Here is a 12,069-nt window from a genome sequence, read left to right on the forward strand (position 1 = left end):
TTTGTGCGCGTGAAAGCGTGCGGCGTATTTGTTCGTGCGGGCAGACCGCAATTTTTTTCGTCTCTCTTGCCCTTCGACGCAGAACTCCTCCTGTTTATGACGGCGGCAAGGTGAGAAATGTTTATTTGTGGAAGTACGCTGTATTGCATGCAATTTAGGCGGCCGCGCCGGCCGCCGTTGCCTGTCTGCAGTTCGTGAAGCGGCGCGCTCGCTCTGTGGCCAGCCGGCTGTTGTTCACGGCATTCTTGCAGTTTGTGACAACGTCAAGGAAGGAATGTTTTGTTTTTGCAAAAGTACGCTACATTTCAAGCACTTTATGCAAAATTACGCTGCATTTCGAGCACTCTAGCTTAGTACGCCGGCGCAGTTGTGAAGGGCGCGCGCACGCTGTGTCATGCTACGCCGTGGCGGGAGCGGCGGGAGGAATGATGCTGCATGATGCAGCCTCGCCGGTCGGTGCGTAGAAACAACAAAAAAAAAACCTGCCCACGGCCCGTGGCCCGACGCGCTGTGCCTAGCGGTTAGTTTTGCTTGGTTTCGCGCTTTCTCGGGACGTCACATTATTGTATGGCCCCCGACAATATGTAACTTCTTATGGGTGACATTTGTCAGTGTAAGGTTAAAATGTACTTTTTTGAAAGTGGGCGAACGGCGAAGACGACCGTTCCCGCGCAGCAAGTACGGGACCGTAGTTTTCAAGACTGGTGGAAAAAAAAGATGACGCACGAAAAGCTCAAACCTTACTCTTGTAGTACGTATGTATGTATGTAGTACGTGTGAAAGAGTCCGTTATCTGCGCTCGTGGAAACGCACATTTCGCCCGTGCATTGACAACACAGGGATGCGCTTTTGAAAACCGGCAAAAAAAGGCAACGCGTCGGGCTTTCTAAACTCTAAAGAGCTTGAAAACCAAGAACTGTTGCGCCGATAGTTTAATTTAATTTTCTATGCTTCTTAAAACATACGTTGCACCCGTGTATTTCTCAGTGCTCCTAACACATTGTGTACTTCTGGTTCGTAGTCCGTGTTGTGGCCGTCTTTGTACGAAATATTCTCGAACAAACCGCGTACTCTGCTGTCCACCTAGGTTTTAGAAGGTAGACAATAACGTCGGGGAATGTAGAAATGCTTGCAAAAAGCTGATTGGTATCTGCCGTGTAGTACGGTATGTGTATTGTACTTTGCGCAACGACGTTCAGCACGCGAGTTTCGCAAAAACATGTTTACTCCGCTCGTAATTTCGTTCCCTCGCCGCTTTCGCACCTTTTCACTGTTTACAGAGTTACAATATAAGGTGACTGAGAATGACCATACTTGCGAATTTTTCAGGTGATGCCACCCGTCGGCAACACCTGCTGTGTGCCGTGGTGCCGCAACAGGATCACCTTGAGCAGGAGGCCAGGAACCATCTTCCGCATATCCCATGGCTTTGTTTATGTTGCACAAAATAAATGTTCTCATTTCACTCAAAACCTGGTGTCTTTTGTGGAGTGCTAATATTTGGCAAAGGCTGTGATGCAGCTGCGTTCATGGCTGGTCAAAAGCACTCGAAATCTATTTAATTATACGCTGCCAACGGCGCAGCGGGGCGCGGCGTATGCTAATATTCAAACCGCGCGCCCCTGAAACCGGAACCGGAAGTCGTCCCTGGCAGCGAGGCGCAGCGCATGCAGCCATTCAAACTGCGCGCGTTGAAACCGAAACCGGATGTTATGAGACTCCAACCGCTTGGTGCGCTGCAGTCAAATGGGCCGCTGGGCCCTATGGGAGTGTCCGCTCTTTACCAATATCTTTCTCTATGACTGTTCGACGGTAGAATAAATACATCCGTGCTCACATATGGCGCAGTCGACGTCCCGAACCTCGGTGTAGCCCGCCCATTCGAAGCCGCAAGCCACTTCACCGAAAGCCAGAGTCAACGTGTGTCGAGCACCAGCAGCCAAAGCCCAACGCCCGTCTCACCGCCGCCGCCGCCGCCATGCCGCTCATAAACTGGGAGGAAGCCACCGCCTCGGACCTCGCTGGTTTTACAGTGGACTTCTTGCGAGATGAACTATCGCAACGCAATTTGGACAATACTGGTTCCAAGGACGAACTTATTTCTCGCATCCTTGCTGACACTGCCGCAAAACGAGTCCTGCTACCGGAAACAACTGGATCAGTCACCGAGACGCAGCCCGCTCCAACTCAAGGTGACCAGTTTTTCCAGCCTATGCCAGTGTTCAGCGCCGACCCCGTACAGAATATGCAGATTTTGACCGCCTACCTTCAAAATCAACTAGCTTTGTCACTGTCACAAGCCTCTACGAGAGCAGTGCACGTAACAACTTTGCCGGACTTGTCATCAACGCTTCCGACGTTCAGTGGCGACGGAGGGTTATCCGTAACCCGATGGATAGAAGATCTCGAGCGCACCCAACAGCTTGCCTCTTGGGAACCCGCTACCCTGCTAGCCATCGCCCTCTCAAAACTTCGTGGCCCAGCCGCTGACTGGAAGGAAATCACTGGCCACCAGCTAAAAACTTGGTCAGAGTGGAAGGAAGCGCTTATAGCGCAGTTCGGCGAGCGACTGTCGCTTATACAGTGGCAGGAACTTGTCGGTGCGCGTGAGCAAAGCCCCGGTGAGAGCCTGGTTACCTATACTTTCGCCAAGCTCAAGATAATTGGAAGGTGCCCGCTTTCATTGACTGACAAAGAGCGCATCGAATATTTAATTCAGGGCATCCGTGATGAGCAAGTGGCTACAGCGATCGTCGTTCAACGCCCGAAGACTGTCCAGGATTTCGTCAGCATCGCTTCAGAAGTTGATCGTGCCATGGACCACTCTCGCATGACTAGACTGACAAAGCCATCCGCGCCAATTTCAAGTCGACAGCCGCGTCCTGTCACCTCCAGTGCTACAGCCACGACCGAGAGCACTGCAGACATCCGCCAGCCTTCCCAACCTATAAATAGCACCTACCAGCAACCAAACCGTGCAAGGCTGCCGCCCTCAAGAATATCCAACCTGCCACCTGCTGACCAAGAACATCGGTACGAGGCAATCTCTTCCAAGTATGGTGCACCTGCCTACAGACGAGGGCAAGACCTAAGCGAAGCAGTATGTTATAGCTGCAAGGAAAAGGGCCATCTGGCTAGCAACTGCACTGAGAAAGGACAGCCCTCCCGAGACAAGACGCAAACAATCCCTAAAACGCCAACAGCTTGTGTTGGCCGCACTGAGGACCCTTTGCTTGGATCCATGCTCAGGTGTGCGGTTATCACTGCTCACGTCAAGGGCCTTGGAGAGATCAATGCCTTCCCAGACAGTGGTTCCAACGTCACTATCCTCGCTGCCAGCCTAGCTGAAAACCTCAGCATAGAGCCGTGGACAAAGCCACCCCTTCTCGTCGTAGGAGGAGCCTCCGTCGCGCCTCAGGGATCTGTCTTCTTGCAAATCAGCGTAGGCCCCCTCTCTGCAATTGTGGAAGCAGCAGTCCTTCAGAGAAATGCCCTTCCCCTTATCCTGGGAGAGGACTGGTTTTATGCTGCTCAAGCGGAACTTCATTTCAGACCACCACACCTTCCTGTTGCTGCCGTCTGTATTTGAAGCCTTTTGTTTGTAACTGTTCGACGGTAGAATAAATACATCCGTGCTCACAATATAATATATGAATATATGATCGGCCAAAAGTATAACATGGCTTTTGTTCTTTTGGCTTTTTTTTAGGGAGAGCAGCTGATGTAGCAGCACGCAACACACAAATGTATGGTAGCATTAAGAGTTATACTTGCAGAAGGATTTCGTGCAGTAATAACAAAAAACAAAAATGTCGAAGTTCATCAAGCCGTGAAGCAGAAGTGTAAGTGGATGTTTAACCTAATTCTAAAACCTTGCTTTTCATATTCTGGTTGCACTCACTGAAAGGAGCGCGAATAATATGGCTCGCGTGCTCACGGTAGTACGGCCGCTTAACCGCCGCGGGATCCATAACATGACCCTTTCGTACCTTTTATGCATGCCTCCGTGCTGACGGTTGCTTGTTGACAGTTGCTTGTCGGTTCCAAAAGTAGTCAGTGTTTGTAAACTCACTGACAAAACCTACTTAACCAAGTGACGACCCAAAACCGGTGATAAGTCGGACAAGATGGCGCCATACGCTAGCCTGCAGTAAAGCCCCTTGATTGACTTTAGCCTGCAGAAGGGTGCCTCGATGGCCACGCCACCTTCCGGCTTTCAATTCATCCGGTCTCGCCGTGGCAGGTGGCGTTTCGCTCTGCTGCCACCTGTCAGAAGCCATTGTGTCTAGCTATTTCCCTCCTTAGGTTTCTGTTCCACCTTTGGCGCTTCAGCTGGTATGCTCGACAGTTGGAATCTCAGAGATGGGATAATAGATGCGAGGAAATGGAGAAAAGCATGGGAAAATCTAGTACATGGCAGTTGCTCAAATTTCTTATAGACCCAAACAAATCTAAGACGGCTATGAGAACTGAGCAAATAAAAGCTAGGTATAAGTTTAATGGCACAGATGAGCAACTTATTGACACGCTCAAGTCACTGTATATTGCTCCCCATGGGGCCGCTAAATATGACGACTATAAGGGACAACCAAATGAGGAGTTGGATGCCCCCATATTAAGAGCCGAGGTCAGGATGGAACTGCTGAAGCTAAAACGAAGGTCAGCCCCGGGGCTCGACAGAGTAGAAAACAGAATGTTGAGAAATCTGGATGAAGAATCAATAAATAGCCTCACTAGGTATCTCAACCAAGTGTGGAAAGCAGGCGCTGTCCCCGAGGAGTGGAAGAAGGCCAAGATCACGCTTATACACAAGCAGGGCAAACCTCCGAGCTTGGAGAACCTCAGGCCAATCTCACTAACATCATGTGTAGGGAAACTGCTTGAGAAGGTCATCCTGACCAGACTGACCAAATACATGGAGGATAACGGCCTCTGGCCAGATGAAATGGTCGGATTTAGGCCTGGGCTCACCACCCAAGATACAATGCTAAGACTCTATGGAGATATAGTAGATCAGCTGGACCTCGGCAACCTGAAGGCGATCTTAGGTATAGATCTTAAGAAAGCCTTTGACAATGTCAGCCATGACGCCATCCTTGATGGGCTAAATGAGATAGCTGTAGGAAAAAACACCTATAACTACATCCGATCGTTCCTTAGGGACAGGACTGCTATCATTACCTTTCAGGGCATCACATCCGATGAGTTCCCCATGGGATGCAGAGGAACCCCACAAGGGGCTGTCCTCTCCCCATTTCTCTTTAATCTGGTAATGAGGGACCTTCCCCGCAAGCTTAGAGAGATAGAAGGCTTAAACATCAGCCTCTACGCAGATGATGTAAATGTCTGGCTAAACAAAGGAGGTGAATCAGAAATGAAAGAAAAGCTACAGAAGGCAGCGGATATCATTAACGAGCATGCGAAATGCGTGGGTCTCAGCTGCTCTCCGCAAAAGTCGGAGCTATTTGTAGCAATGAGCAAGCGCAGTCAAAGGATACCGGCAATCGAGGTTACACTTGAAAATAGAACGATACCAATTGTCGAGGAAATAAGAATCCTAGGCATGTATATTAACAGAAAAGGGAAAAACAAAAGTACGCTAGACAAGCTCAAAGCGCAAGCTGAACTTGTCGTCAGAGCCTTCCGAAAGGTATCTAGAAGGGGGGAAGGACTCTCAGAGTCCAGCAAACTGAGACTCACGCAGGCCTTCATCGTTAGCAGGATATGCTACGCAACCCCATTCCTGAAAATAAACAAAACCGAAGAAAAGGCATTAGACACAATCATCAGAAAATGTGTCAAACGAGCGCTAGGGCTGCCCATTTCCACGTCCAATGATATACTGGAGAAAATGGGCCTGCATAACAATTGGAGAGAACTGACTGAAGCGGTTAGAACATCGCAAATCGAAAGGCTAACATCCACACCCGCAGGAAGGAAATACCTAGAGCTAGCCAAATGGGCAACCGTAGATAGCACAGTGAACACCAGAACAGATCTGGGAAGAGAAATAAGAGAGCATCTTATTATCGCTCCCATACCTAGAAACATGCATCCCATCCACGACAAAGGCAGAAGGAAAAGCAGGGTCGCACAGCTGACTGCTAAGCTAGGCAAGATGCCACAGGGAACCGTGGCCTACACTGATGCCGCGGTAGGCACGCTAGGCGACACCGTCTCCGTAGCCGTCGGGGATTCAGGCAGAACGTTACGCGTTGTAAGACACTTTGACTTAAAACCCCTTGTGGCGGAGGAGGTTGCAATAGCGATCGCTCTAACTCAGCCAGGTACCAAATACGTAGTAAGCGACTGCAAAGCCGCAATTAGAAATTACAGCAAGGGACGCATCCACGAAATGGCGGCTAAATATCTAAAAGACTTTATCCCAGCCCACAATATTCAAATTATCTGGACCCCAGCCCACTCGGGTCTGGTTGGAAACGAGGCCGCCCACAGGCTCGCCCGCTCCTCTTTACCCCGGGGAGCCGTGGACACCTCATACGAATTCAGCACTAAAGAGGAAACCAATACCTTTAATAGCATCACAGACATTCAGAAAAAGAACAAAAGGATCTATCCTCCTCCGGATAGATCGCTTAGCTCGGCTGAGGCCTATGACTGGAGAAGACTCCAAGCTAGAAACTTCGCATCCCCGCTCTGGAGGAGCTGGACAGGAGGTGACACGAGGGAGGATGCGGAGGTGTGCGAGTTCTGCGGGCATATCGCTACACTCGAACACATACTATGGAGATGCCCCAGTGCCCCAGGATATGGCAGAATCAATAATGCAGAGGAATGGGAGACCATACTCAGAAGTGCCGACCTTAGCATACAACGATACGCTACCCGCCTGGCAGCAGAAGCTGCGCGACTATACCGTTGCTAGTCTTCCAGCTGCGACGCTGCCCCTCCCCGGACGCCTGCGTGCGGACCCGGAGGGGCACGGGTCTTCTTCTGGCGGAAATAAAGTTTCTTCACTCACTCACTGTCAGAAGCCAGGAAAGGTGCACTCTAAAATTATACAGCCTTCGTGCGCTTTTGCCTGCTCTCCCTCGGCCCTTGACGGGTCTGTCTAACCGTCTAACCCACTCAACAAGGCGATGCTCGTTGCGAGTCCTCGGACGCGGTCGGGTTTCCCTGGGCGCGGATTTCTCGGAAACATACTGCCAGGGCATTTTTTTCCTTGCTTCATGCTTCCGGAGGAGAACGAGCTCGGACGAGTTATCTAAAGGCTGGCGGGGTAACTCAGCGATTGGCACTAATCGAACCGCGGCCTTACAATGACTTTTAACTTTCAGTGAGACATTCGACAGCGTTCACCCTTCCGTCTCATTTTCTCATCACTAATCACCCTGGATGTCACGGTCATGGTTTCTCAAAACAGGCTCGTTAACTTACCGTCTAGTGGATGCCCAGTGACGCTTATCGCTGTATATCTGAACTTAGCACACAGCTTATCGTATCTTTTCGAGGTTGTCGACAGAAGCAATTAATCCTGATAACCGCATCACGAGGAAGCGGGGAGCCGTAATAAAGAGAAAATCATCTGTGGACAGAGCTTTTTCCATTCTTTCCTCCTCCTGTGTCTCTTCACTCCGCCTCACAACTACTGAAGTCACGCTGCAGTGAATTGCGAGTCACGCGAAAAGCTCCACATGGTTTCCTCGCCGGTCGTAAAACAAGCATTTGCCTGGGCCACGTGGCCTGGGCGCGGACTCTGCTCGATGCCGGGCTGATAAAAACTGGCTGTACACCCTGTGTCCGAAAAAAACAGTGTGTAATAATACGTGCGGGGTGTTTATTTGAATTAGAATGCCTGAACCTGTGCAGTCAGGAAAGGGATGAAAGAGGGAGTGAATGAAGGAAGCGGCGGCCGTAATGGTTTCTTTGACATGACCAGACTGCGCGATATATCATTGCGTGGTGTTTCCTGCAGAGGTTTAACGTCCAAAAGCTATGAGGGTTGCCCTAGTGGTGAGCTCCGTATAATTTCGACCACCTGGGGTTCTTCAACGTGCACTGACAACGCACAACACACGGGCCTCTAGAATTTCGCCTCCGTCGAAATGCGACCGCCGCGGCCGGGATCGAACACGGTTTGTCCGTAAGCGTCTGACTGTGACTTTTTTCGTCAACAACTTACCTGACTGTGGATATTTCCTTCTCGCTAATCTCTAATATTCTAATATATCATTGCGTCCCGCCGCGGTGGCTCAGTGGTTACGGCGCTCGGCTGCTGGCCCGAAAGACGCGGGTTCGATCCCGACCGCGGCGGTTGAATTTCGATGAAGGCGATATTCTAGAGGCCCGTGTGTTGTGCGATGTCAGGTGGACGAAATTTCCGGAGCCCTCCACTACGGCGTCCATCATAGCCTGAGTTGCTTTGGGACGTTAAACCCCAGTAGCCAATAGCCAAGCCAATATATCAATGCGGTGGCTAGCATCAGGACCAAGGAGGATATACAGGGTGTTTCACCTAAGACTTTCTGCAATTTTTAAAAATAAGCTATTGGAATTAGATGCGCGTTTTTTCTCGCATAGCATTGTGAGTGGTGTAGAACATCATAATTCAACGAAGACGTGCTAACTAGCAGGCTTGTTAACCAATATTTAATACTTAACTTTTAAACTATTACCGTTGGGTTCCTTAATTATTGAGAGGCATGCAGCCCACCGTAAGTAATGTCCATATCCGTTTTTAGAATTTCGAGAACGCGATTATCCTCGGCGCTGTGGCCCAACAAATTTCGCCTACATCGCGCAAAAATACATGCGGTTTGAGAAGCTTGCAGGCAAAGCAACCTCTCCATTGAACCTAACTCGTCGAAATAGCCAAAATTTGTTGGGCCACAGCGCCGAGGATAATCGCGTTCTCGAAATTCTAAAAACGGATATGGACATTACTTACGGTGGGCTACATGCTTCTCAATAATTAAGGAGCCCAACTGTAATAGTTTAAAAGTTAACTATTAAATATTGGTTAACAAGCCTGCTAGTTAGCACGTCTTAGTTGAATTATGATGTACTACACCACTGGCAATGCTATGCCAGAAAAAACGCGCATCTAATTCAAATAGCTTATTTTTAAAAATGGCAAAAAGTCTTAGGTGAAACACCCTGTATAAAACTTGCTCAGGACACATGTTATCAGCCCCTGCCTTTCATTTGAGTGTTCCTCTCGCAGCGCCTGGCCTGCGCCTGCGGCTCGACGCCCGCATGGCGGAATATGCACCATTAATTGCTGCCGCGGAGGGTCTTGTATCCAAGGGTTCATATTATTAATGAGAAAGCATTACTAGGCTTTGTCGGCGGCTTTCTGTCATCAAAACCATATCCCCAGCGATTGTGGGCAACTATATAAAGAGATATCGTCTCAAAAGTGGCTATAATCGAGGGAGGATGATGTGAGGATGCAGTGCAAAAATTTTGATGCTGATCGGATCATTAGTTAATTAGAGCCAAGAAAGTGACCAATAGTGGGCGTGGTCGGGCCGGGAGTGGCGTGAAATTTGAATCGCCGAAAGTGTGGTGCCACGTGACACACCATGTGATGTACCACGTGTTGGCCCACGTGACCGGAAAAGTGGGCTGAGCCAACGCGTGGCGCGAAATTGGAATGTGCGAAATGAATACCGAGGTGAAACGAAGGGGGCTTTGGAGTTAATGGAAATCTAATCAATAATAGCAAATTTTAGAAACGCCAGTAGTAAACGAAGATGAAATAAGGTGCATTAGAGTGAATTAAGGTGAAATAATTATAAGTTTGTGTAAATGAATTGAGAATTAATTGTGAATTATTAATTATGGATCGGGTCAGAACTGAGAATTAAGTGTGAATTAAATGAATTAATTTTGAATAAATGCGAATTAATTATAGAATAGGGTGCACTAACTTTGGCTTAAGGAGAATTATGTGATTCTATTGTCAGACACGACGTCACAATGACTTAGAGGCAGAGGAGCAACTAGAGGCAAAGAGGACCAACGTGCACTGACATTGCACAATAAACGGGCATCTTTTAGGAACCCTACGAAACCTTTCAGCTCCTCGCGAGCTAGTGACTTAAACAATGCAGAGCGAAGCGCCAGCGAGACGTTGAGGCGATCGCTTGCGATTGTGGCGGATGTCCGCGTTGCGAGTAGGCCTATACCGCGTGTTCCGTATTTATCTGACCCTGTTACGAAAAATTCCGCTGCGCAATCTACTGAACTATATGGGCTCAAAACGCCGACTACAAGGTACCTTATGATGGTCTTCGTCTTCTGATGAGTAATTTAACATCTAAAATTGCCTGCATCTTCAGGAATCGGCGAAAAAGTGCATTCAGCTGCGGCGGAACTTTTCGTCCAGGCGAGCAAAGAAGCCAGTTTGACAGGCTGCGCCATCTGGCGAGCGGCGTTAATTCCAAGGAGCAGACGACACGCACATCCGAAGAAACCGCGCGAGGTGCGCATTCCCGCCCCAAGCCGTGACATCGGTTGCCTCACCGCTCGCCAGATGGCGCAGCCTGTCAAAGTGGCTTCTTTGCTCGCCTGGACGAAAAGTTCTGCCGCAGCCGAATGCAGTTTTTCGCCGATTCCTGAAAATGTAGGCAAGTTTAGATGTTAAATTACATATCGAAAGACGAAGACTATCATAAGCTACCTTGTAGTTGGCGTTTTGAGCCCATATAGTTCAGTAGATTGCGCAGCGCAATTTTTTCTAACACGGACAGATAAATACGGAACAGGCGGTATATAGAGTGCTCGGTTATGCCAGTGGTCATTCTGCTGGCCGGCATTTGCTACGGAGTACAGCGGGAAATACGCACACGGCGCCCAGAGAGTCATACTCAGGCTAGCACTCAGGCAGGTAGTCGTGTACTGGCGGCACGCTCAGCCGCATCGGCTCGATTCTGTACCATTCCTACTCGTTTTTTCTTTATATATATATATATATATAAAAAAGAGTAGGAATGGTACATAATCGAGCGGGAAATACGCACACGGCGCCCAGACAGTCATACTCAGGCTCGCACTCAGGCAGGTAGTCGTGTACTGGCGGCACGCTCAGCCGCATCGGCTCGATTCTGTACCATTCCTACTCTTTTTTTATATATATATATAAAGAAAAAACGAGTAGGAATGGTACAGAATCGAGCCGATGCGGCTGAGCGTGCCGCCAGTACACGACTACCTGCCTGAGTGCGAGCCTGAGTATGACTGTCTGGGCGCCGTGTGCGTATTTCCCGCTGTACTCCGTAGCAAATGCCGGCCAGCAGAATGACCACTGGCATAACCGAGCACTCTATATATAGGCCGTCAATAGTGCACTAAGCCTGTCGGCGTCGGTGGTTCAGTGGTAGAATACTCGCCTGCCACGCGGGTGGCCCGGGTTCGATTCCCGGCCGACGCATTGCTTTTTATTTTATTTTTCTTTGACTATAGAAAGCTCATTACTTGTCAGGGATACCTACGTATCACAAGTTTATACGCGGATCGATTGTTAGAAGCCTAATGTCTTTTTGTTCGCTGAGAAATACTATGGTTTTCGGGATCGGTATTTGTAATGAGGCCGTTATTTCCTCTCTTCATTTATTAACTACCCTTTATGCATATGTCTCTGAGGCCTGCCTGCAAGTTTCGTCGGGGTCCTAATTTGTGCCATTTTGTTATGCGTCTTTTTTTCTTTCGGGTGCAGCTATTGTTATAAATAACTAGCTTTAAGTTTCTTGGCACTATATAGAGTATATGGTTTTGGCCGCTTTTCTCCCATCATCAACCACCCCGTGTGTGGTACCTGCTGTTTTTAACACTATATATACATAACTGCGGCCCAATATTCTATTGTTCTTGCTTTAGCAGGTTTATCAGTTATTTCACTTTATTTTTAGTATACGGTATATAGCGGTTGATGCACTCTCTCGGCCAGAACTGCCAGTGGGCTGTTATTTACTTCTTAGGTCGCGGTTTGCCAGTGAAAATCCCGCAATAGATTCATTGAGGGTGAAGCCCATTCAAATTCCTGTGGTTTCGAACCAAGACATATTTATTAATTCTGAAGATTTAGTGCCTGTTCCGACTTGCATG

General features: G+C 48.8%; 1 non-coding gene across 1 annotated transcript; it reads left to right on the forward strand.

Moving 5' to 3' along the window:
- The first annotated feature begins 11,324 nt into the window (after positions 1-11,324).
- TRNAG-GCC (transfer RNA glycine (anticodon GCC)) lies at positions 11,325-11,395 on the forward strand. Its single transcript has one exon. It is a non-coding gene; the product is annotated as a tRNA-Gly (tRNA).
- The last annotated feature ends 674 nt before the right edge of the window (positions 11,396-12,069 follow it).

Source organism: Amblyomma mixtum, chromosome 1, assembly GCF_055824585.1.
Source record: "Amblyomma mixtum isolate Tamu chromosome 1, ASM5582458v1, whole genome shotgun sequence".
NCBI classification, from domain to species: domain Eukaryota; kingdom Metazoa; phylum Arthropoda; class Arachnida; order Ixodida; family Ixodidae; genus Amblyomma; species Amblyomma mixtum.